Here is a 24,206-nt window from a genome sequence, read left to right as displayed (position 1 = left end):
TAGCATTAATGCACACATAAATTCATGCTTTAGCGACTTTCCAGGGTTTCTGGGTCCCATTTAAACACACAGATTACAAAATACAAGGGGTAATCAATAAAACTTTTCAGGGCTTCCATGGTGGCACAGTGGTTGAGAGTCCGCCTGCCGATGCAGGGGACACGGGTTCGTGCCCTGGTCCAGAAAGATCTCACATGCTGCAGAGTGGCTGGGCCCGTGAGCCATGGCCACTGGGCCTGTGTGTCCAGAGCCAGTGCTCTGCAATGGGAGAGGGCACAACAGTGAGAGACCCGTGTACCACAAAAAAAAAAAAAAAAAAAAAAAAATTAACTTTTCATTTCTGTAAAGTGTTAATTAGCCAATGTGGTGTTAGGGCTCTCAATAATTCTGTCCTACATTTACTCCCATAGGTCTTTTATTCCTTTTTGGCCATTCAAAACAGATAGGTCAACTCTGACCTCCATGTGGCCAAATCCATTGCTAACATTTAGATCCTCTGCTTAGTCAATCTCAGCAGGCTTTCGAATGGTGATTGGTCTTTCTGACTTGTAAGATTTCTTTTTCTGTTTTTTTTTTTCCTCTCAAATCACTGGCTGCTCTTATTTTCTTTCTTGGTTCCTTTTATTTTCTTCAAACTTTAAAGTTGGGAAAACTTTCAAAGATTCTTCCTGAGTTCACCACTCCTCTACCTTTCCCCCTAGTCTCTATCTTTAATATCATTCTAGTTGACCTACTCCATTCCTATAGCCTTAAATATCATCTACATGCAGTTGACTTAATGAACTACAGATTTAAGTATCTAAGAGTTTTGTAACACCTCTGTTTGTATTTGAATTAGACACCCCAAATTTACCATGAAAAAAACCTAATATTTGATCTGCAAACATATCCCTGTCTCAAATAAGTCCTCCACTAGTCTTTTCCTTTTTTTTTTTTTTTTTTTCTGTTTTTTTTTTGCGGTACGCGGGCCTCTCACTGTTGTGGCCTCTCCCATTGCGGAGCACAGGCTCCAGATGCGCAGGCTCAGCGGCCATGGCTCACGGGCCCAGCCGCTCCGCGGCATGTGGGATCTTCCCGGACCAGGGCATGAACCCGAGTCCCCTGCATCGGCAGGCGGACTCCCAACCACTGCACCACCAGGGAAGCCCAGTCTTTTCCTTTTTAATAAATGGTGATATGATACCCAGTGGCTCAAGAGAAAGCCCTATGGGTCATCTTTTTGCCCACCTCCCTTATGATCCATTACAATGATAAGCCCTGTCTTAATAATATATGCTGAATCTGCCACCACTTTTAGTCTTACCTAGTGAGGCCCAGCTACTGACATTGCACACCTGACTACCCTGACAGTTCCCTGTCTGATCTCACTACTTTCACTCTTGTCATCTTACAATCATTCTTTACATAGCCATAAAAATGTTATTTTTGGACATATATCTAATATGATTATTCTCCTGCTTAAAATTTTCAATAGCTTCCTATAGCACTTAGAATAAGTTCTAAACCTTTTATCAGAGCCTACTAGTCTCTCTTTATTCCTCTTATCTTATCTTCTACTAATCTTTCTCTCAGTACATGCCAGCTTCAACAACCTTTCCGTTCCTAGAAAATACCAAACACTGGGATTTCTGGGAAAATCAGGAACTTTTCACTTGTGTTCATAGTCTCAGAAATGTTCTTACCCCAGTTTTTCTCACTACTGTCTCCCATATATTATTCAGGTTTCAGATTGAATTATCTTCTTCTCAGAGATGCTTTCCTTGGCACTTTTTCTGAGTAGTCATTTCCTTTACTTCATCACTCTATTATTTTACTTTATAATTTTCTTCATAACTTATCACAAAAAGAAATGATTTGAAAAATTTGTATATGTTTGTTTACTATTCTCTGTCTTCTTCCACAGAGAAGAAAAGGAAATGACTAAAAGGAAAGCTAGGGTATAGCTTTCCCAGTGCATAGACCTTTGTCGGGCACATATGTGACACTCAAATATTTGTTGCAGAAATGATTAATTACATAGACTATTTGTTTAAGTTGCAAATTTTGGCCTCACTCCACACTACTGAGTAAGAATTTTTTTTTTTTTTTTGCGGTACGCGGGCCTCTCACTGTTGTGGCCTCTACCGTTGCAGAGCACAGGCTCCGGACGCGCAGGCTCAGTGGCCATGGCTCACAGGCCCAGCCGCTCCGCGGCACGTGGGATCTTCCCGGACTGGGGCACGAACCCGTGTCCCCTGCATCGGCAGGCGGACTCTCAACCACTGCACCACCAGGGAAGCCCTGAGTAAGAATTTTTAAGTGGAGAAGTGTCCCTGGAAATCTGCACAGTTTGTAAGACTCCAAATAATTTTTTGTTCAAATGGAAATTGGAAATCACTACTTTCTTCTTGAGGAAGTCGAATCTGGTCATGAAGAACTTCTAAAGTGGACAATCATATTATCTGTTTCCCCTGGAATTCTAATTTATTTCACTGAAGAGCTAGTATATGCAGTTAAGTGATGGATTTTTCTGGGATTAATTTTTCTGTGAGAGCATTAGAACTGACTTCTCTCGACTGCTGGGGAAGCTGGGCTCAAGCTGGACTCTCATTTGGAGTGACTGCAGCTGGATTTCAGTTTGGCCCTCTAGATTTTTTCATTCCAGTACCAACGTCTTGGATTGTTCAGGGAAACTGGAGGCTTTCTTAAGCTATGGGAGGGACAGGCACTTCAGTTGTCAATGCCTCACTTTCCACCTTGTTTTGTTGCTGTTAACTGCCTTCATCTACCTTGATTTGATGCAACTTTGGCAGGAAGTTTCAACTCTGCCTGGGTATTAATAAACTGACATAGAAATCTGGGAAAATACTAACTTTCAGATATCTTAGCTAATTGTATATGAAAATAATGCATCAGGTGATATTTGTTTTCTATATTTGTATAATAGAAATGTTATATACTAAACAAGAATATTACTAAGATATTTATTACCTTTCCTTTTCTTTCTCAGGTCAGAGTTTCTTCCTTTTTTTTTAAACATCTTTATTGGAGTATAATTGCTTTACAATGGTGTGTTAATTTCTGCTTTATAACAAAGTGAATCAGCTATACATATACATATATCCCCATATCTCCTCCCTCTTGCGTCTCCCTCCCATCCTCCCTATCCCACCCTTATAGGTGGTCACAAAGCACCGAGCTGATCTCCCTGTGCTATGTGGCTGCTTCCCACTAGCTAACTATTTTACATTTGGTAGTGTATATATGTCCATGCCACTCTCTCACTTCGTCCCAGTTGACCTTTCCCCCTCCCCATGTCCTCAAGTCCATTATCAATGTCTGGGTCTTTTTTCCTGTCCTGCCCCTACGTTCTTCAAAACCATTTATTTTCTTTTTCTTTTTAGATTCCATATATATGTGTTAGAATACAGTATTTGTTTTTCTCTTTCTGACTTAGTTCACTCTGTATGACAAACTCTAAGTCCATCCACTTCACTACAAATAACTCAACTTCATTTCTTTTATGGCTGAGTAATATTCCATTGTATATATGTGCCACATCTTCTTTATCCATTCATCTGTTGATGGACACTTAGGTGGATTCCATGTCCTGGCTTTTGGAAATAGAGCTGCAATGAAAATTGTGGTACATGACTCTTTTTCTTTTCACAGGGTATATGCCGAGTAGTGGGGTTGCTGGGTCGTATGGTACTTCTATTTTTAGTTTTTTAAGGAACATCCATATTGTTCTCCACAGTGGCTGTATCAATTTACATTGCCACCGACAGTGCAACAGGGTTCCCTTTTCTCCACACCCTCTCCAGCATTTATTCTTTGTAGTGTTCTTGATGATGGCCATTCTGAATGCTTTGAGATGTCTCATTGTAGTTTTGATTTGCATTTCTCTAATGATTAATGATGTTGAACATTCTTTCATGTGTTTATCAGCAATATGTATATATTCTTTGGAGAAAGGTCTATTTAGTTCTTCCACCCATATTTGTATTGGTTTTTTTGTTTTTTTGATATTGAGATGCATGAGCCACTTGTAGGTTTTGGAGATAAATACTTTGTCAGTTGCTTCATCTGCAAATATTTTCTCCCATTCTGAGGGTTGTCTTTTCGTCTTGTTTATGCTTTCCTTTGCTGTGCAAAAGCTTTGAAGTTTCATTAAGTCCCATTTGTTTATTTTTGTTTTTATTTCCATTTCTCTAGGAGGTGCATTAAAAAGGATCTTGCTGTGATTTATGTCATAGAGTGTTCTGCCTATGTTTTCCTCTAAAAGTTTCATGGTGTCTGGCCTTACATTTAGGTCTTTAATCCATTTTGAGTTTATTTTTGTGTATGGTGTTAGGGAGTGTTCTAATTTCATTTTTTTTTTTTACATGTAGCTGTCCAGTTTTCTCAGCACCATTTATTGAAGATGCTGTCTTTTCTCCATTGTATATTCTTGCCTCCTTTATCAAACATAAGGTGACCATATGTGTATGAGTTTATCACTGGGCTTTCTATACATTTCCATTGATCTGTATTTCTGTTTTTGTGCCAGTACCATACAGTCATGATTACTGTAGCTTTGTAGTATAGTCTGAAAACTGGGAGCCTGATTCCTGTAGCTCCATTTTTCTTTCTCAAGATTGCTTTGGCTATTTGGGGTCTTTTGTGTTTCCATACAAATTGTGAAATTTTTTGTTCTACTTCTGTGAAAATTGCCAGTCGTAGCTTGACAGGGATTGCACTGAATCTGTAGATTGCTTTGGGTAGTATATTCATTTTCACAATGTTGATGATTCCAATCCAAGAACATGGTATATCTCTCCATCTGTTGGTACGTCTTTAATTTCTTTTATCAGTGCACTGTAGTTTTCTGCATACAGCTGTTTTGTTTCTTTTGGTAGGTTTATTCCTAAGTATTTTATTCTTTGTGTTACAATGGTAAATGGGAGAGTTTCCTTAATTTCTCTTTCAGATATTTCATCATTAGTGTATAGGAATGCAAGAGATTTCTGTGAATTAATTTTTTATCCTGCTACTTTACCAAATTCATTGATTAGTTCTAGTAGTTTTCTGGTAGCATCTTTAGTATTCTCTATGTATAGTATCATGTCATCTGCAAACAGTGACAGCTTTACTTCTTTTCTACTTTGGATTCCTTTTATTTATTTTTCTTCTCTGATTACTGTGGCTAAAACTTCCAATACTTTGTTAAATAACAGTGGTGAGAGTGAGCAACCTTGTCTTGTTCCTGATCTTAGTGGAAATGGTTTCAGTTTTTCACCATTGAGGTTGATGTTAGCTGTGGGCTTGTCACATATGGCCTTTATTATGTTCAGGTAACTTCCCTTTATGTATACTTTCTAGAAAGTTTTTATAATAAATGGGTGTTGAATTTTGTTGAGAGCTTTTTCTGCAACTATTGAGATGATCATATGGTTTTTAGTCTTCAATTTGTTAATGTGATGTATCATATTGATTGATTTGCGTATATTTAAGAATCCTTGCATTCCTGCAATAAATGCCACTTGACCATGGTGTATGATCCTTTTAATATGTTGTTGGATTCTGTTTGGTAGTATTTTGTTGAGGATTTTTGCATCCATGTTTGTCAGTGATATTGGCCTGTAGTTTTCTTCCTTTGTGACATCTTTGTCTGATTTTGGTTTCAGAGTGATGGTGGACTCATAGAATGAGTGTGGGAGTGTTCCTCCCTCTGTTATATTTTGGAAGAGTTTGAGAAGGATAGGTGTTAACTCTTCTCTAAATGTTTGATAGAATTCACCTGTGAAGCCATCTGGTCCTGGGCTTTTATTTGTTGGAAGATTTTAAATCACAGTTTCAATTTCAGTGCTTGTGATTGGTCTGTTTTTATTTTCTATTTCTTCCTGGTTCAGTCTTGGAAGGTTGTGCTTTTCTAAGATTTTGTCCACTTCTTCCAGGTTGTCCATTTTACTGGCATCTAGTTGCTTGTAGTAATCTCTCATGATCCTGAGTATTGCCGCAGTGTCAGTTTTTATTACTCCTTTTTCATTTCTAATTCTATTGATTTGAGTCTTCTCCCTTTTTTTCTGGATAAGTCTTGCTAATGGTTTATCAATTTTGTTTATCTTCTCAAGGAACCGGCTTTTAGTTTTATTGATCTTTGCTATCGTTTCCTTCATTTCTTTTTCATTTATTTCCGATCTGATCTTTATGATTTCTTTCCTTCTGCTAACTTTTTTTTTCTTCTTTCTCGAATTGCTGTAGGTGTAAAGTTAGGTTGTTTATTTGAGATGTTTCTTGTTTCTTAAGTTAGGATTTATTGCTATAAACTTCCCTCTTAGAACTGCTTTTTCTGCATCCCATAGGTTTTTGGTCATCGTGTTTCCATTGTCATTTTTTTGTAGGTATTTTTTGATTTCCTCTTTGATTTCTTCAGTGATCACTTGGTTATTAAGTAGTACATTGTTTAGCTTCCATGTGTTTTTATTTTTTATAGATTTTTTCCTGTGATTGATATCTAGTCTCATAGTGTTGAGGTCAGAAAAGATACTTGATACAATTTCAATTTTCTTAAATTTATCAGGGTTTGATTTGTGACCCAAGATATGATTTATCCTGGAGAATTTTCCATGAGCACTTGAGAAGAATGTGTATTCTGTTGTTTTTGGATAGAATATTCTATATATCAATTAAGTCCATCTTGTTTAATGTATCATTTAAAGCTTGTCTTTCCTTACTTATTTTCACTTTGGATGATCTGTCCATTGGTGAAAGTGGGGTGTTAAATTCCCCTACTATGATTTTGTTACCATTGATTTCCCCTTTTATGGCTGTTAGAATTTACCTTATGTATTGAGGTGCTCCTAGGTTGGGTGCATAAATATTTACAATTGACATGTCTTCTCCTCGGATTGATCCCTTGATCATTATGTAGTGTCCTTCTTTGTCTCTTGTAATAGTCTTTGTTTTAAAGTCTATTTTGTCTGATATGAGAATTGCTACTCCAGCTTTCTTTTGGTTTCCATTTTCCTGGAATATCTTTTTTCATCCCCTCACTTTCAGTCTGTATGTGTCCCTAGGTCTGAAGTGGGTCTCTTGTAGACAGCATATACATGGGTCTTGTTTTTGTATCCATTCAGCCAGTCTATGTCTTTTGTTTTGAGCATTTAATCCATTTACATTTAAGGTAATTATCAATATGTATGTTCCTATTACCATTTTCTTAATTGTTTTGGTTTTGTTATTGTAGGTCTTTTCCTTCTCTTGTACTTCCTGCTTAGAGAAGTTCCTTTAGCATTTGTTGTAAAGTTGGTTTGGTGTTGCTCAATTTTCTTAGCTTTTGGTTGTCTGTAAAGGTTTTAACTTCTCTGTTTAATCTGCATGAGATCCTTGCTGGGTAGATTAGTCTTGTTTGTAGGTTTTTCCCTTTCATCCCTTTAAATATGTCCTGCCACTCCTTTCTTGCTTGCAGAGTCCCTGCTGAAAGATCAGCTGTTAACCTTATGGGGATTCCCTTGTATGTTATTTGTTGTTTTTCCCTTGCTTTCTTTAAAATTTTTTCTTCATATTAAATTTTGATAGTTTTATTAATGTGTGTCTTGGCATGTTTCTCCTTGGATTTATCCTGTATGGGACTCTCTATGCTTCCTGGACTTGATTAACTATGTCCTTTCCCATATTAGGGAAATTTTGAACTATAAACTCTTCAAATATTTTCTCAGTCCCTTTCTTTTTCTCTTCTTCTTCTGGAACCCTTATAATTCGACTGTTGGTGTGTTTAATGTTGCCCCAGAAGTCTCTGAGACAGTCCTCAATTCTTTTTGTTCCTTTTTCTTTATTCTTCTCTGCAGTGTTAGTATTTCCACTATTTTATCTTCCAGGTCACTTATCCATTCTTCTGCCTCAGTTATTCTGTTACTGATTCCTTCTAGAAAATTTTAAATTTCATTTATTGTGTTGTTCATCATTTTTTTGTTTGCTCTTTAGTTCTTCTAGGTCCCTGTTAAAAGTTTTATATATTTTCTGCATTCCATTTCCAACATTTTGAATCATCTTCACTATCATTACTCTGAATATTTTTTCAGGTAGGCTGCCTATTTCCTCTTCTTTTATTTGGTCTGGTGGGTTTTTGCCTCGCTCCTTCATCTGCTGTGTGTTTCTTTGTCTTCTCAGTTTGCTTAACTTACTGTGTTTTAGGGTCTCCTTTTCACAGCCTGCAGGTTTGTAGTTCCCTTTGTTTTTGGTGTCTGCCCCTAGCGTCTAAGATTGGTTTAGAGGGTTTTGTTGGCTTCCTGGTGGAGGGGACTAGTGCCTGTGTTCTGTTGGATGAGGCTGAATTTTGTCTTTCTGGTGGGCAGGTCCACGTCTGGTGGTGTGTTTTGGGGTGTCTGTGACCTTATTATGATTTTAGGCAGCCTCTCTGCTAATGGATGGTGTTGTGTTCCTGTCTTGCTAGTTGTTTGGCAAAGGGTGCTCACCACTGTAACTTGCTGGTCGTTGAATGGAGCTGGGTCTTGGTGTTGAGATGGAGATCTCTGGGAGATTTTTGCTGTTTGATATTATGTGGAGCTGGGAGGTCTCTTGTGGCCCAATGTCCTGAACTCGGCTCTCCCTCTTCATAGGCAGAGGTATGATGCCCAGCCAGAGCACCAAGACCCTGTCATCCACACGGCTCAGAATAAAATAGAGAAAGAAAGAAAGAAAGAAAGAAAGAAAGAAAGAAAATAAATTTATTAAAATAAAAAATAATTATTAACAATAAAAAAGTTTGTTTAGAGTAATAAAAAAAGAAAGAAAGAAGAGAGCAACCAAACCAAAAAAACAAAAAAACAAAAAAACACAAATCCACCAGTGATAACAAGTGCTAAATACTATACTATACTAAAAAAAGAAAAAAATGGACAAAGAGAACCCAGGACAAATGGTAAAAGCCAAGCTATACAGACAAAATCACACCCAGAAGCATACACATACACACTCACAAGAAGAGAAAAAGGGAATATATATATATATATATATATATATATATATATATATATATATATATATATATATATATATATATATATATATATATATATATATATATATATTGTTGCTCCCAAAGTCCACTGCCTCAATTTGGGATGATTCATTGCCTATTAAGTTATTCCACAGATGCAAGTTACACCAAGTTGACTGTGGAGATTTAATCCGCTGCTCCTGAGTCTGCTGAGAGAGATTTCCCTTTCTCTTCTTTGTTCTCACAGCCCCTGGGGTTCAGCTTTGGATTTGGCCCCGCCTCTGCATGAAGGTCATCTGAGGGCATCTGTTCCTTTTGGGAGGTCTGAGTTCTTCTTCCAGCATTCAGTAGGTGTTCTGTAGGGGTTGTTCCACATGTAGATGTATTTCTGATGTATTTGTGGGAAGGAAGGTGATCGCCATTTCTTACTCTTCTGCCATCTTGAAGCCCTTCCAGTGTTTATTTCTAAGATTAAGAGAACTTTATATACTCATTTGTATATTTGTTAGAAATAGCTTCTAAATTATTTTATTTCTAATTTTTCCCTTTTTTATTTTGCTGGTTGAAGCTAAATGTTGTTAAAAATACCAATTTGAGTATTGAATTTGTCCATCTGTTAATCATCTGTTGAGAATCTGATTTGTGCTTATCTAATTGTCAATAACCTATTTATCCATTAAGGTTCAGCTCAAAGCCACCAGTGGGACCTTTCCTAATTTCTGTAGGCAGAACTAATTTTCCCTTTGCTTAAAACAAGGAAATGAACAAACACACAAAACTCTATGAATACCTTATTGGAACACTTATTACATTTATTGAAATTGTGTACATGTGTATTTCCCCCTCACTAGTCTGTAGGATCCTTAAAGGTGAAAAAAAAATCCTTTGTACAAATCCCAGCATTTAGCACAACAATTGATGTAAAAAAATATTTAGTTTTTTAGTGAATGAATGAAATTTGAAAGATTAGATGGGGGATATGTGAGTCCTCTCCCTAAGGAAGTAACAGGATAGTGCAGTTTAATTTATCTCTTTCTTTACTTTTGCAGGGAAGACTCTTTCAATAATTAGTATGTTAACTCCACATGAATGTGATACCAAGTGTCTCTATAGTTGATTACATTTTAAAATGGTATAGTGTATTCAGGGACACACTGAATTTGCCAACTGTTTTAGATGAGATGAGGATCATTCTATGGTCAACATACTTTGGAAAATGTAGTTAAGCAAAATGATTTTTTAAACTGACATTTTCAAGAATATTACCATGTGTATGTATACCATAAATTTGCAAGAGATATTTTGAGGATAAGTATTTATTTGGGGGGCCATCTAGTGAGATTAATGCTTCAAGAAATACACATAGGTAAACAGTGTTTTAGTGGATCCTCTCTCCATTAACCAACATTGGATTACAAAAGAAAGTGGGGGTTTGATTGACAGGTTTACTGGGAAATTATCCCACCAACTACAATAATCAAAACTATCAGGACCAGGAATGATGTTGCCCAAATCCACTGCGAGAATAACTGATTCATTTTAATAGGATATATTTGCATCACAAACCTAGTAGTTAAAAGTAGATGACAATGTATTTTTCCCAGAAGGTTACAGTAATGTAATTTGAGGTGAATAAAGTAAAAATTCTATCCCAAGAGTTAAGGACTATATCAAAGACTTAAAAAAATGAGGGAAGATAGTGAATTATTTGTAGAGCTGGCCCTCCTAACCTTCAGAGCAGCCAAGGTTTTCCTTTGGTCCCTCTTCAGGGCTCTGAATTCCTACCTTCTTTATGTCCCTCCATCTTTCTTTCCCATGACTACCTTTCATCAGTCATTCAATGGCATACAATCTTTCAGCTATAAGGTTTGGAAACAATTCCTATAAAGTTAATTTACCCAATTATACTGAGGACTGTTTGGTCCTCTGTCACTCACATAGTTTTAACTGGGAACACTGACTTTAATACCAAAGAATGAATGTTTAATGTTTGATGAACTTCTAATCCCTGAAAATGCCCAAGGGAGACAGCAGTTTCCCTGCTCAAGCCATGCCAAGAGGCTCATTAGGCTGACCTTGATATGTAGCCAGCTTATGGATCATAGCAGAATTTCACGCACTGATGCTAAGGGTCTCAGTGATGATTTAAACTTGGGGTGGAGAGATGTAATCTTTGCTCAAGGAGAGTTCTTCTGATTTCCTGATAATTTACCTGTGGGACAAAGGCTGCCACTGTGACACAATGAAAGGCTTATTGTGCAAGTAGAATCTTGTTGGATGACTTCTGTCTTATACTAAAGGAAAGTTTCTTTTCCTTGACAACTGCTACTTTTTTTTTTCCTTCAGGGGTTTGTTTCTAGAGTTTTCATCATGGGATTTATGGGAACTGATGATTAGGACAAGTTGTTCCTCAATAAAAGTCACAAACCTTTGCTATATGCACTTACTTTGTATGGAAGAGAAGATATATTTGATAAACTGAAAGCCTCTGAGCTTGGTTTTCCCATAGTTGATGAAATGTTAAATGCTTTAAGACATTGTGTGTGTGTGTGTGTGTGATGCTTGTATTTTCTTGTGACAGATATTTTTATTCATGACTTGACATTTTATGGGCCCTACAAATCTCATTAGCAAAGTATGTGAAGGCCAATTAAGAGAGAACTATTATCATTTAAATATTGATTTTAAGAAGTTTATTTTCCTCTCACAAGAAGGAATCTTTTGCTAACTTAGATGGTGATATAGGTCAGAGATATGAAAAAGCTCTTTTTTTGAAAATTTGGAATTTGAAACTTTTATTAACATATTCCATTTATCAAACATTCAATGAGTACTCTCTACTATGCTAAGTACTGGGGAATAGTTATATTATTGTGATACTCCAGGAACTTACAATCTCTTCAAGAAGGAAAAGAAGTGGAAATGATTTATTTTATTAGAGGGCAAAGTATAATAAGATTCATAAAAAAGTGGAAAAAATGCAGTGGGAGAGGGGTCAAAATGGTAAGTGATTCATTCTGTTTGGAGAGACAGGAGAAAGTTTTCAGGCAGGTCATAATATTGGATTTGGACCTTGAGAGATAAATTGGGATTAAACAGTGATACAGAGGAATGGACATTCCATGAAGACAGAGCATAATAAACAAAGTCACAGTTGAGTGTGACATCCACTGGTGGGGAATGGCAGTGGCCTGGTGTGACAGTAGAGGATGCAAGGGAGGCTGGTGGGGGGGGGTGCCCTGGGGGATTTGAAAAGAAGCTGGAGGTTAGTATGTAGAGGCCTTGAATTCCATGTGGGGGAAGATGGACTTTTTATTGTAGGCAATAAGAACCCTTACAGGCATTTGAGCAAAACAGAAATATAGGTCATTGTATGTTTTTTTTTTTTTTTTTTTTTTTTTTTTTTTGCGGTATGCGGGCCTCTCACTGTTGTGGCCTCCCCCGTTGCGGAGCACAGGCTCCGGATGCGCAGGCCCAGCGGCCATGGCTCACGGGCCCAGCCGCTCCGCGGCATATGGGATCCTCCCAGACCGGGGCACGAACCCGTATCCCCTGCATCGGCAGGCGGACTCTCAACCACTGCGCCACCAGGGAGGCCCCATTGTATGTTTTTTGAAGCTAAGTCTAGTGGCAGTTTGGCAGCTAGATTAACACAGGAGGGGCTGAGGTCACTTACCCTTATTAGCATGAATTTAATTTTTCTTCCTGAAACAAAGTGAAAAGAGATGGACTTAACTAGTCTTTGGTACTGTCATTGTGGAGTCCTGGACACAGAATTTATTTTACTAGATATACTGCTGAAACAAATGCATAAGAGTTGGACACTGGGTTTTACTTCTTTTCTGCCACATACTAGGTCTATGACCATGTAGGACATAGGACTTTCATGATCTTCAATTTCCCCACATAAAAAATGTGATTATTGTACTGAGATTATGTGGATATTTGGTGACAGAATGATTTGAAAAAGAACTCTAACCTATAAGCATGATATAAACGATTTTTTTAGGATCCCATCCACTATCCATTTTTTTTCGAAGTTAGAGACTGTACTTTGTTTGTTTTGTTATCCTTTACCAATACATCAAGCATAATATGCTACAGCATATAAATTTCAGACTCAGATGAGTAATTGAGTAATTCAGACTCCATTAAACATGTTTTTGAATTAAATTAAGTCATCTTCTAGTCTCACTGATACAAGCAGTGGAACCACACAGCAAAAGTTGCTGAATAGATTTTCAGTCAAGGTAATTCCAGGGCTGGTGGATTTTGGTTACTTCCATTCCAGTACTTACCCTAGAATAGTTAGTCATCAGGAAGTGTATATTAAAATCTGTTAAAATGTATATTGTATTCCTACTGACAATGCAAATTTAGAAAGTGGGAAACCAAGATCTTCTCTTTCATGTTTACTAAAGAGGACGGCAAAAGATATTAACCAGAAAACACTGAATGCTACTTCAATCACATTTATTTTTCTTTGCTTAACAAGAATATTGATTCTTCAAAGAAGTGGCTCACGTTCAATTTTACAGTGACCTGAAATAAATCACAGGCATAAAGTTATCAATCTCAATGGGTCATTTGCTTGAGAACATGTAAACTTTTTGTTTTTAATTATAAATATTGCCTGAAAAGTATATCTAGTTCAAGGACTGGGAAACATTCTGCTCAAGAAGACTGAGTAGATGCAGGAAAGAAAGCAGAGGCTTTTAGTGGGTGGTATTAGATGAAAATTTTTGTCCTCTGGGTCCTAATATAGTCTTTAGTATAGTCTACATTTCCTCAATTCATTGGTAATTATCAGACTATCCATTTGTTTTTGAGATGATGAGATGATAGGGACCTCTATTTTAGATGGAGCATTCAGCCTTTAGGAGTTTATTTCAAAGTGATAATTAGAAGTTAAGTTTGGGGTTTTAATACTAATTAGAAAAATGGATGATTTTCTAAGGAATAGGTTGAAGTCTACCTTAGACACTAGATTCACAAGTTCATCAATTATGTTCTTTACTTTGGTTAAAGTTTTGTCTTCTTTAGTGCTCTGATTCAGTACTTAAATGCACCGTTGTTTTTATTTTATTTTATTTTTTTAATATCTTTATTGGAGTATAATTGCTTTACAATGGTGTGTTAGTTTCTGCTTTATAACAAAGTGAATCAGCTATACATATACATAAGCACCCTTGTTGATGATAGTAGAAATGTTAAAAAATATTTTGTAAAAATGTTTTAATAAGAAAGAGTTTATTTCTATTACATTATGGTAAGTGAGGGATTTAACCTGCTGTGTTGGTTGGATCATGGAAGTAGACACATTTGTACCTCTGAGTAGAGACGCTAACAATTTCTACCAGAGAAAAATATTGAAATAAATTGTAACTTAATGGGGCTAAGTGAAAACCCTGTAACATTTTTTTCATGGAATGATGTATTCCGATCCACAGACAACAAAGTTAAAAAGCACATGCTGGGGACTTCCCTAGCAGTCCAGTGGTTAAGACCCTGTGCTACCAGTGCAGGGGGGTAACTAGGATCCTGCAAGCCAAAATCCCCCCAAAAAACAAACAAACAAACAAAAAAACATGCTTTGTACTCTGTATACTTACCACCTATTTCATCTTAAATTGCACTGGGGCTTTCTTGTTTAATGCTTATTAAGAGGGGTAGTTGTAGAGACAGACGCAGGTACTGGAATAGGAGGATAAAAATAGGCCCACCATGGATATAGGAATGGTGGATATGGGTGAAATGGATGTTGGTAAGGGGGTAAAAAAAACTGCGAAGGTAGTTCATCACTCCCACTGACCTGTTGAGAGAAAGAAATTAAATGAACATGTAGGTCTTAATTTTAAGTAGATGTTATAGAATCTGTGAAATCATTTACAATTTCTGTGTAAACTATGAAGAGGGATTTGATTAATTTGCATAATTTTAGAAAATTTTAGAAAATTACTTAGAGATAACAATGTTCTTGTGCCTTTCTACTCATAGCCAAATTTTCCTGATAATTGCTTCTGTAAATATAAAGTCAAGGGGAGGGTTTTGATGAGGAGGCATCAGATTTCTCTCTTTACATTTATACAAAGTCTTTATCCAAAAACTTTTAGACATAATCTCTCCTATTTCTTTTATTCCTTCCCTCTTTCCCTCTCTACCTTCCATCCATATTCCTATCAATTTCTGTATCCTTAATACTCTATAGTTTTGGCTTCAAAATCATGCTTCTTTTCAGATAATAAGATTTATCTGAGTATAAACGAGTTCCTAAACAAGACATTCCCATTTCAAATTTTATTTTCTTAAACATTTTTTTATTAACTGTTTAGGCAAAAAATAAGCCTTTAGTGAATTACCACTGGTGGGGTCATCAAAGCAGTCCCATATCTCCTAATTCTAAAGATTTTGTTATTATTATTATTATTATCATTATTATTATTTTTAATGTTGAGCCTTCTTTTAATTTATTTATTTTTATTTTTGGCTGTGTTGGGTCTTCGTTTCTGTGCAAGGGCTTTCTCTAGTTGTGGCAAGCGGGGGCCACTCTTCATCGCAGTGCACGGGCCTCTCACTGTCGTGGCCTCTCTTGTTGTGGAGCACAGGCTCCAGACACGCAGGCTCAGTAGTTGTGGCTCACGGGCCTAGTTGCTCCGCGGCATGTGGGATCTTCCCAGACCAGGGCTCGAACCCATGTCCCCTGCATTAGCAGGCAGATTCTCAACCACTTCACCACCAAGGAAGCCCTGAAGATTTTGTTATTATTATTATTGTTACCTTCTCTGGACTGGGTTTTGTAGAGTTAAAGTAGAGTGAAGGCATGAGTGATTATGCACCTTTAATAGGCTAGATAATTTTAGTAAAAAATATTATAATCCAATTCATCATAAAGTGATTCAAGTTTCAATTTGGTCCCACTTTTTAAGGTGCTGAGATAATTCTCTTTCTAACAAGCAGGGGTCAAATACCTGAAGGCTTAACCTCTGTTGAGTCTAATACCCAAACGCTTTAAGGATTTCTCTAGAGTTTGAAGCTTGGGTAAAGAAATACCTTTAACCACAGTTATGGATATTTCACATGGAAATCTTACATGTTAAAAAGAGAAAGTGTAACTTACACTTCGTTCTTCTCTTTCCTTGTCTTGAGAGACCTAAAGATCAAATAGTGAAGGTAATTCATCTCATGCTAATAAAACACAAAAACTGAAAAACATACATATGCATGAAAGAAAGAATTTGACTATCCACTACCTAATATTGTTTCATAGTATCCTTTTTTTAAATCTAGAATTTTATCTTCCAGAAAATATTGTAGAAATTATTTTTTCTGCAAAGTGTTAATATTTATTCTAAATACCTCAAATTCACCACTGCACCAAGGCTATGTGGAATTAATCTACACACTGAACAGTATATGATTTATAAATTGTATAGATTACAATGCTAAAAAGCCAAATATTAGACATGATTAAAATAGAAAAAATTTCTAGGATTCATGAATCAACATGAACCAACCTCCCACCACAAAAAACAAAAAAACCCAAAAAACAAAAAACAAAACAATAAATACTCTGGAATGTAGAACTACTCACCGGGAAACCAATGGTTACTGCCAAGATGGCTGTGAGCAGAAGGAGAACTTTCATTGTATTCAGAAGTTTTCTCGGAGTAGTAGAAAGACCTATTTGCAAACACAAATTTAGAAGATCTAGTTGTAGTACAAATTATGTTACTAATAGCTCTTTGACCTTGGACCAGTTACTTAACAATCTTAGGGCATCAACCTATTTGGAGAACATTATTTTTTATGTAGAATCAGATGTATTTTGCAATTTTGATGTTGCATCAATTCTTTTAAAAACAAATATTCACATATTATTTAAGAATAATACTTCTCTGTACATGGTAATAAGAGTAGCTTCTGGAAATAAATATGGCCTTGGTTTATACAGAGACTATTAGTGTGGGGATAAGCAGTTACTTAGTGATCTCAATAAGTTCAAAACAACATTCCATATAATAATGACCATGAAATTAATTTAGGTGACAGATTATTTGCATTGGTTCCCAAGCAGCTCCCCAAAATTCCATGCTGTTTGAAGGGATCTATTTTTGACATTTGGTAAAGGACATTTCCAAAGCATTTTGTTCTACTTTAATATCTATTGTAGGCTCCTTATCTTTTGATGCACATTGTTATAGTATGTATAGTATGTCAGGTATAATTGTTAATAAATGTTTGAGAAATCTTAGCTAAATTAAATATTTAACTAATGATCATATTATATAATAGAGAAGTAGACAAGAAAACATAGAAACTTGCATTTAAAAATATTTTGTCATGAATATAATACACATGTGTATAATATTTGACTTCAAACACGAACGGGCAGTTTTCCCTATGGGATGGTATCATTAGTTGTTAGTTCTCTTCTTTGTCATGGTGTAGATGCAGGCAACACTAGAGAACATAGAAGGGGTCTGGGAAAGGCAATCAGATTGGAAAGTGGGGTTGGCTAGGGGGCTTTTCTTCACGTTGCCCTCATATTTATTCAGTTATTTATTCATAAAGTATTTCTTGATGACTGATTGTCAAACACTATTCTAGGTATTGGGTATAGATGGCAGTTGAGAAAGTCCCTGCTTTCATGGACCTTACTAAGCACAATATTATAGGTCAATACATTACAAAGATTATTTAATTAATTTTACATTGAGGAAAATGCCAATTGCCCATATCATTATTATTATTTGAGGGTGGCTTTGAGGCGATTAATGGAGATTCTAGGAGGATTTCACCACCTCTTGATATTTTCTAAATATCTATGAGACAGAAAAATAAAGTGTAAAAGAAAAAATACACTCAAATTTTGAACTTTGTCTTTACTTTTTGTCATATTAATCAAAATTCAAAATGGGTTTAAAAAAATACCAGATGTTATTACTATTGTGAAAAGACAGGAATTTAAAATTCCAGTCAAGTTCAGAATTCTATAGGAAGATGGGTAGTATAGGTAACTAACAGTAAAAGATTTACACACACACACACATACTTCTCACAAACACACATACACACACATAGTATAACTTCTAAGTGCAAATCATTGTGCTAACTGCTTTTCAGGGACATAATTTCTGCCCTCTGGCAGCTAGTAAGCAAAGACAGATAATTTTTATAATGTAAGGCAAGTTGTGATAAATACTATACCTAGAAATTACAAAATACTGAGAACATATAGAATAAAACAGAGACAAATCAAGGAAACAGTTTTCGAGAGGGTAAAATTCAAGCTGAACATATGCAATAGGGAGACTATAAACTGATTTCAAGGATTATTTAAAACCACCTTAAACAATGAGGTAAATAAACCATATCACAGACCCTTCCAGACCATATCCTTTAGTCAGGACCTAGCATAATTGCCAACTACCACATTTTATTTTTCTACTTCTCAAGCTGTGGTACCCATAACAGTATATTGCCATATGCTGGGGAATACATACTATGTCTCTGCATAAATTAGATGCATCTTCCTGGAGCATCAGTTTCATTCAAGGATTTATAGGAAAACCCAAATAATTTTTATGTTAAAGTCAACATGATATATTATAGAATGAAATGTAAATATAGCAAATTTTAAAGATAAAACAGGAGGCTACAAATAATTTGGCACCTGTTCATACTTTAGAGAATATCTGGTAGTGCATTTTCCCTTTTTTTTGCTGACTTAGACCCATAAAATTAAAACTGATGAGCCTGAGACTCTTGTTTACAGCCTCAGTGTGCCACCAGCACTCCAGCCCTGCAAAGATTTATTTATGGTCCTTGTAAAATATTCACTTACTATAGCTGGGTGGTGATTTTAAGAAAAATCAAATAAGTATACCCCAAATGATTGTTTAATTACTTAAAGTTTACAAATTCAAGCAACCTTTACATGACAGTCTCGATAATTTTAATTTTGACAGTTTCCTGGATACATGTATATATCTCTATCTAGATAATATATATTATATAAAGGTATATAATTTATCTTGATATATTAAGATGAATGATACTTAAGATCTCTCTTACCTCAAACTTCCCAGTCAGTTCCTTCTCTTGGATGCTGTTATAAGAAATGGAAAGTGACTGGCCCTGGAATATCACAGCTATTTTATATACTCAGAAGTGAATGGAATGAAGAAGTCTGTGGTTTGAGGGCCTCTCCCTGGGATCAGTTATTTGTTGAATCATCAACTCTCACAATGTGTTGAAATTAGGGAATAATTGACATTTACCATTTCATTGAAACTTTGGCTGAGTGACTACCAAATGCAAATATTTGTGGTTTCTTTTCAAATTTGTATGATTTGTGTATGCAAAGGTTGTCACTTCACGTAATGTTGCTCTGTGCTCTTATTTAATTTTTTTCTTTAACTTTTATGCTTAAAAAATTATTTTCTCAGCATCCTATTGGTATTGGTTATAATCTATTGGAAAGTTTTTTGGTAGTGTTGTTATTTTAAGAAAAGAAATAATCTTAAAAATGTTAAGTATGGGTTTGAAACCTTTTGCATGATTCTACTTTCAGCTCTTTGATTTTATTGAGTAGGGTTAGAGTTTCATGGACTATATTTGGAAGCATCAAAGCATCTTGGTTACCTTATGAAACATGATACTCTGTTTTTCAATTAAAGATGCACTTAACACAACAGAAGGTGTACAACCATCAAACGTAGGACTAAAAACTAGATCCCTCAAAAAATTCAAGAATCACTTTAAATGTGTATGCATAAAACTTAGGCTTTTTATCACATTTATTTAAGAGCCCTCAAAAATATTGCATACTTGCATTCAATTTCTATTTCAGCAGAGTTTTATATGAACCAAATTGTAGCAATGCATCAATGTCCCTTCTTTTCCTTTTATTCTTTCTAGAATTAGTTCTCAAGAGAATTCAGAAAAATAGTAACAGCTAACATTTCTTGAGGACTTTAAGTGCTCAAGCACAAATTTAAGCACTTTGTATGTATTATAACACTTAATCCTCAAAACAACCAACTCCAAAAGCAAAGTACTATTAACAACATCATCCCTATTTTACAGATAAAGAGACTGAGCAGTAATAACAGGTCTAAGGTATCATAACTAGTACTCTGGCAGAGATGGTATTGAATACCAGCAATTTGGTTCTAAAACCCACACTCTTAACTAGTGCTTTGTACTGTCACTGTAGCAGAAGATTAGAAAAATCAGTGCAAAACCAGAGAAACATTAAACTTTCTTTGCCTATAATTGAACATTCAATCTAATCTCACCGATTTAAAGAAAACTGCTTCGGTTAGAAACCTAATTTATTAAAGCTAGTATGTTGTTGGATATCATTTTTCATTTTAAACAAGCTGGGGTTAGAGTCAGTTTCCCCAGGACTAGGATAACAGGTTGTGTGTGTGTGCGTGTGTGTGTGCACATGCAAGTGTATGTATGTATTTGTATACACGTGTGTATAACATACTATTCACTTCCTTATCTTATGACTGTGTTTCAATTTCTTACACCTATCTGAAATTGTTCTGACCAAAGCTGCCAGCTGCCTCTTAATTGTGGAAATAATAAATGCTTTTCTGACCTCACGTTATGGACATTTTTTTGGTATTTAATAGTGATGAATATTCCCTCTCAGAAAACTAGTTTTCTCTCCCTGGGTTTCTTAAAACCACTTCTCTTGTTCCTTTTCAGCTTTTTTGATAACACCCTTAAGACTTTGCTGATTCTTTTTTCCTCAGTTCATTGTACATGACCACTTATTTATTTAGTCTACATGTGCTCTGTATAATGTAATCTACTTCTGACTCCCTAAACTATGTCTTCAACTTGAAGTCTTTATCTAACTGCATATTCCATTTAAATGTTTGATGGGTATAATTCAAACTGAACCTATTATTTTCGCCTCCAAATCTCTCCTCACTTTTATTTAATTCCTCAGCTGATGGTCATTAGTCAATCATCCATCCATGCCAGAAATCTAAGACTCACTCTATCCTTTCCTTTCCTTGTCCCTTCCCTTTGGCATAAAGGTAATTAAGTTTTTCCTTTTGGTGTATTCCAGGACTCAGTCTCTTCCATTCTATTGCCATTTCCTTATTTTAGTCCTTCATTCTCTTTTGGATTGTTACTATAGCCTCTTAATTAGATTCTCTGTCTCCAATATTCTCCTCTCTCCAACACATCTTCATCATATTCTCTCAAAGTGGCTTTTAAACCTTTTAAAATGAAATTCATAGGAAAAAATGCATGATATGTCATAACTGAGTATACACACTCACACACACAACTGAAAAAGTGTTTTAAAAAATAATTTCATTCATAAATATTTTAAAATACATAATATTTTTCCAGCTTTGTTGAGATATATTTGATATGTGACATTGGGTAAGTTTAAGGTGTACAATGTAATGGTTTATATATGTATATGTTATGAAATGATTACCATAATATGGTTAGTTAACACATGGATCACCTCACATGGTTAACTTTGTGTGTTTGTGTTGTGAGAACATTTAAGACATAACTCTCTCACCAACTTTCAAGTATACAAGAGAGTATTGTTAACTGTAGTCACCATGGTGTACGTTAGATCCCCAGAACTTATTCATCTTATGACTGAAAGTACCCTTTGACCACCATTGCCCATTTCTTCTGCTCCCCAAACCCTGATAGTCCTGTTTCTGTGAGTTTTGTTGTTGTTGTTTAGTTTTCACATATAAGCCAGATAATGAAGTATTTGCCTTTCTAATGGGCACTTTTTTCTTTCCTAATCTTTGATTTCCATTTGTGTAGGCCCACAAATAGTCCTGATTAAGCTAGCAAGTTGCATAAGGCCATGGTTATCCTGTTCTTGAAATTCTAGCTACTACTATGCGGCAGGAATAATGAAAATGTCAACCATGGATACCCCCAAGCTGCATGAGGTAGGAAGAGCTCTAGATTTGAGACTGGTGTTTATATTTTTAGAGCTTCCTTATTGGCTATGAGTGGGAAAGTCATACTCTCTGAGTCTCAGTTTTATTATCTTTAAAGTGAAGATAAAGATAATTATCTCTGGAATTGGGAATTAATTGAAATGAAATGTATAAAAGCACTCACCATGCAGTCTGACTTCATAAATGATGGCTCATCAGCATCACAACTGAAGTTTTGAGTAAATGAGACTCCTGCCACACATCCTAGGTTTCCTCAGATGATTAGGTTTTTTGGCTAATATCAAGGTATATGGAAGCACCTTATGTAGTAATCAGAACCAGATAGGGGCTTGATACATTAGTTAAATCTGAAAATAAGTAGGGAATTTTGAAGTCAAGCAGTATCAAGAGGGAATTTTATTCTTTCTGGTTGGTTCTCTAACTACTCTCTACACAGCAACCCACCACGTATTAACAAGCTGTAACGCTGGCTGAATTCAGGCAATTGAAGCTGCTGTTCCTTTCTCGTGTTAATCTGAATTCAAATGCCTCTAATCTAATAAACAGAAATCACCCTTGCCTAACAGAACAAAAACTATAGATACAAGAATCTCCTCTGCAAAGTCTTCAGCACCTGGCTGTCTTTCAAAGGGAAGGATAACTCAAGGAAGAGCAACATGAATGTTTGTCCATTGAGTGGTCTTCAGAAGCCGAACAGTCTATTGTAGGAAAGAGACTTTAGGTCCATTGTGGGGAACTCAGAGGGCAGAAGTGAAACATTAATATATCAAGGTATTAAAAATAACCTATAAGAAAAAAATGTTAAGTTAAACCCACCTATCTCTGCAGATATTCAAGGAAACGCTGAGTGACCACAAGCTGAGATGTAGCAGAGGGGATTTTTGCATAGCCAATGGAATTGGTTAGATGACCTCTCTGTACTCTTTCAGTTATATTACTCTCAGACTGGGTGTTAAACAGAGATGAAAATTCCTGCTAGAACAAGTTTAGCAATTAATAAGATAAAAAATCCCATAGGTGTATTCTCATCAAAGGTTTAGAATTAGTGGTAAGGAAATGCACATTGTAAGCCACACTATGGGAAGGCTTAGCAGTGGATTAACTCACTATTACTTCAATAAGAGAGCAAAAATATCTTGTTCCACATCTTATTTTCCACATCGTGTAATATATACAAGTTGGATATATATTAGAAATAGTTTGTAAAAATTTAGTACATATACTTTTTTTAGGCATTATCTCTCTAAAGAAAGATAGACTTGAAAGCCATGAGAAATGAGCTAACTATTAATAGGCTTGCATACATATCAATGCTCAAGGGGAATTTTATTTTAAAAAGTCTGGGATGTCTTCCCTCTAAGAGAATGGATGCAAACAAATCTGAATTCTCTTCAAAACCTCTGTAAATGTTATACATCTAACTAAAAGTGACTTTAGTGACTGTGGATTACTGCAATAGAATCAGAATCTATGTGACAATGTTGTAGAATTGAGTGGTTGTCAATTCCCCAGTCTTTATGGCACACCTGACCCCCAGCTGTTAAAAAGGAAAGTGGTCCTAGAGTTCTCATGCCTGGAGTCAGCACCGGCAAGTGGCACAGTCATGGCCGGACAGTCCCATGTCCACCGTGCTGTTCCCTGGAATGAGCCTGGCTTACACTAGCAGCCAGTATGTGCTTAATAAATACTTACTGAGAGAACAAGTTAAGTTTTTCAGAAATTGCTTTGGCTATTTCCTGGTGTTCTTTATCAATTACACCATAGCTTGAAGCCCAAAGGCCAACTGCTGAAAATCTCTGTTTATTTACTTTGCCCTATATTCATGAGACATAATTTTATCAGGATAATTTGAATTTCATACCAAGTTCTATTAGTAATTTGTTATTTTTATGTGGATCAAATGATGGAAATCCTCATATTTGATATATGTAATAAACAGCTTACAAAGCCCACATTGCTGTATTTGACCTATATTACAAACAGCTTATGTAGCCCATTCCAAAAATTTCCCTTTCCCTCTGTAAAATAAATAATTTCTTTTCTCAAATTCAACCTAGTAATTGTTAAATAAGAAAACTTAAAAAAAATCAATGACTTCCTTCTATGAACTATTACACTTTTCTCTAAACCATTTAAGCAGAACCTAAATATTTTGATATAAAACATGGTTTACAGTACTGCTAACCTGTCTGTGTTATGCAGAGCTCTGTAGACACTTCCTGTGGTTCCTCTTAAGTAGACATTTTCTGCCGATGGTGCTTCTCATTTAAAGGTTAAGAAAG

At 35.8% G+C, this 24,206-nt stretch overlaps 1 long non-coding RNA gene across 1 annotated transcript; it reads right to left on the bottom strand.

The window, feature by feature from the left end:
* Positions 1–14,746: 14,746 nt before the first annotated feature.
* LOC309815326 lies at positions 14,747–19,108 on the bottom strand. Its single transcript, XR_014295843.1, has 4 exons — positions 19,034–19,108; positions 16,551–16,579; positions 16,077–16,109; positions 14,747–14,771 (listed from the first exon to the last, which is right to left on the bottom strand). It is a non-coding gene; the product is annotated as an uncharacterized lncRNA (long non-coding RNA).
* Positions 19,109–24,206: the final 5,098 nt, after the last annotated feature.

The sequence above is a fragment of the Mesoplodon mirus genome (assembly GCF_964341445.2).
Source record: "Mesoplodon mirus genome assembly, chromosome: 2".
In the NCBI taxonomy this organism is placed as follows: Eukaryota; Metazoa; Chordata; class Mammalia; order Artiodactyla; family Ziphiidae; genus Mesoplodon; species Mesoplodon mirus.
The sequence above is the reverse complement of the archived record's forward strand: the minus strand, read 5'-3'. Positions and strand labels throughout refer to the sequence as shown.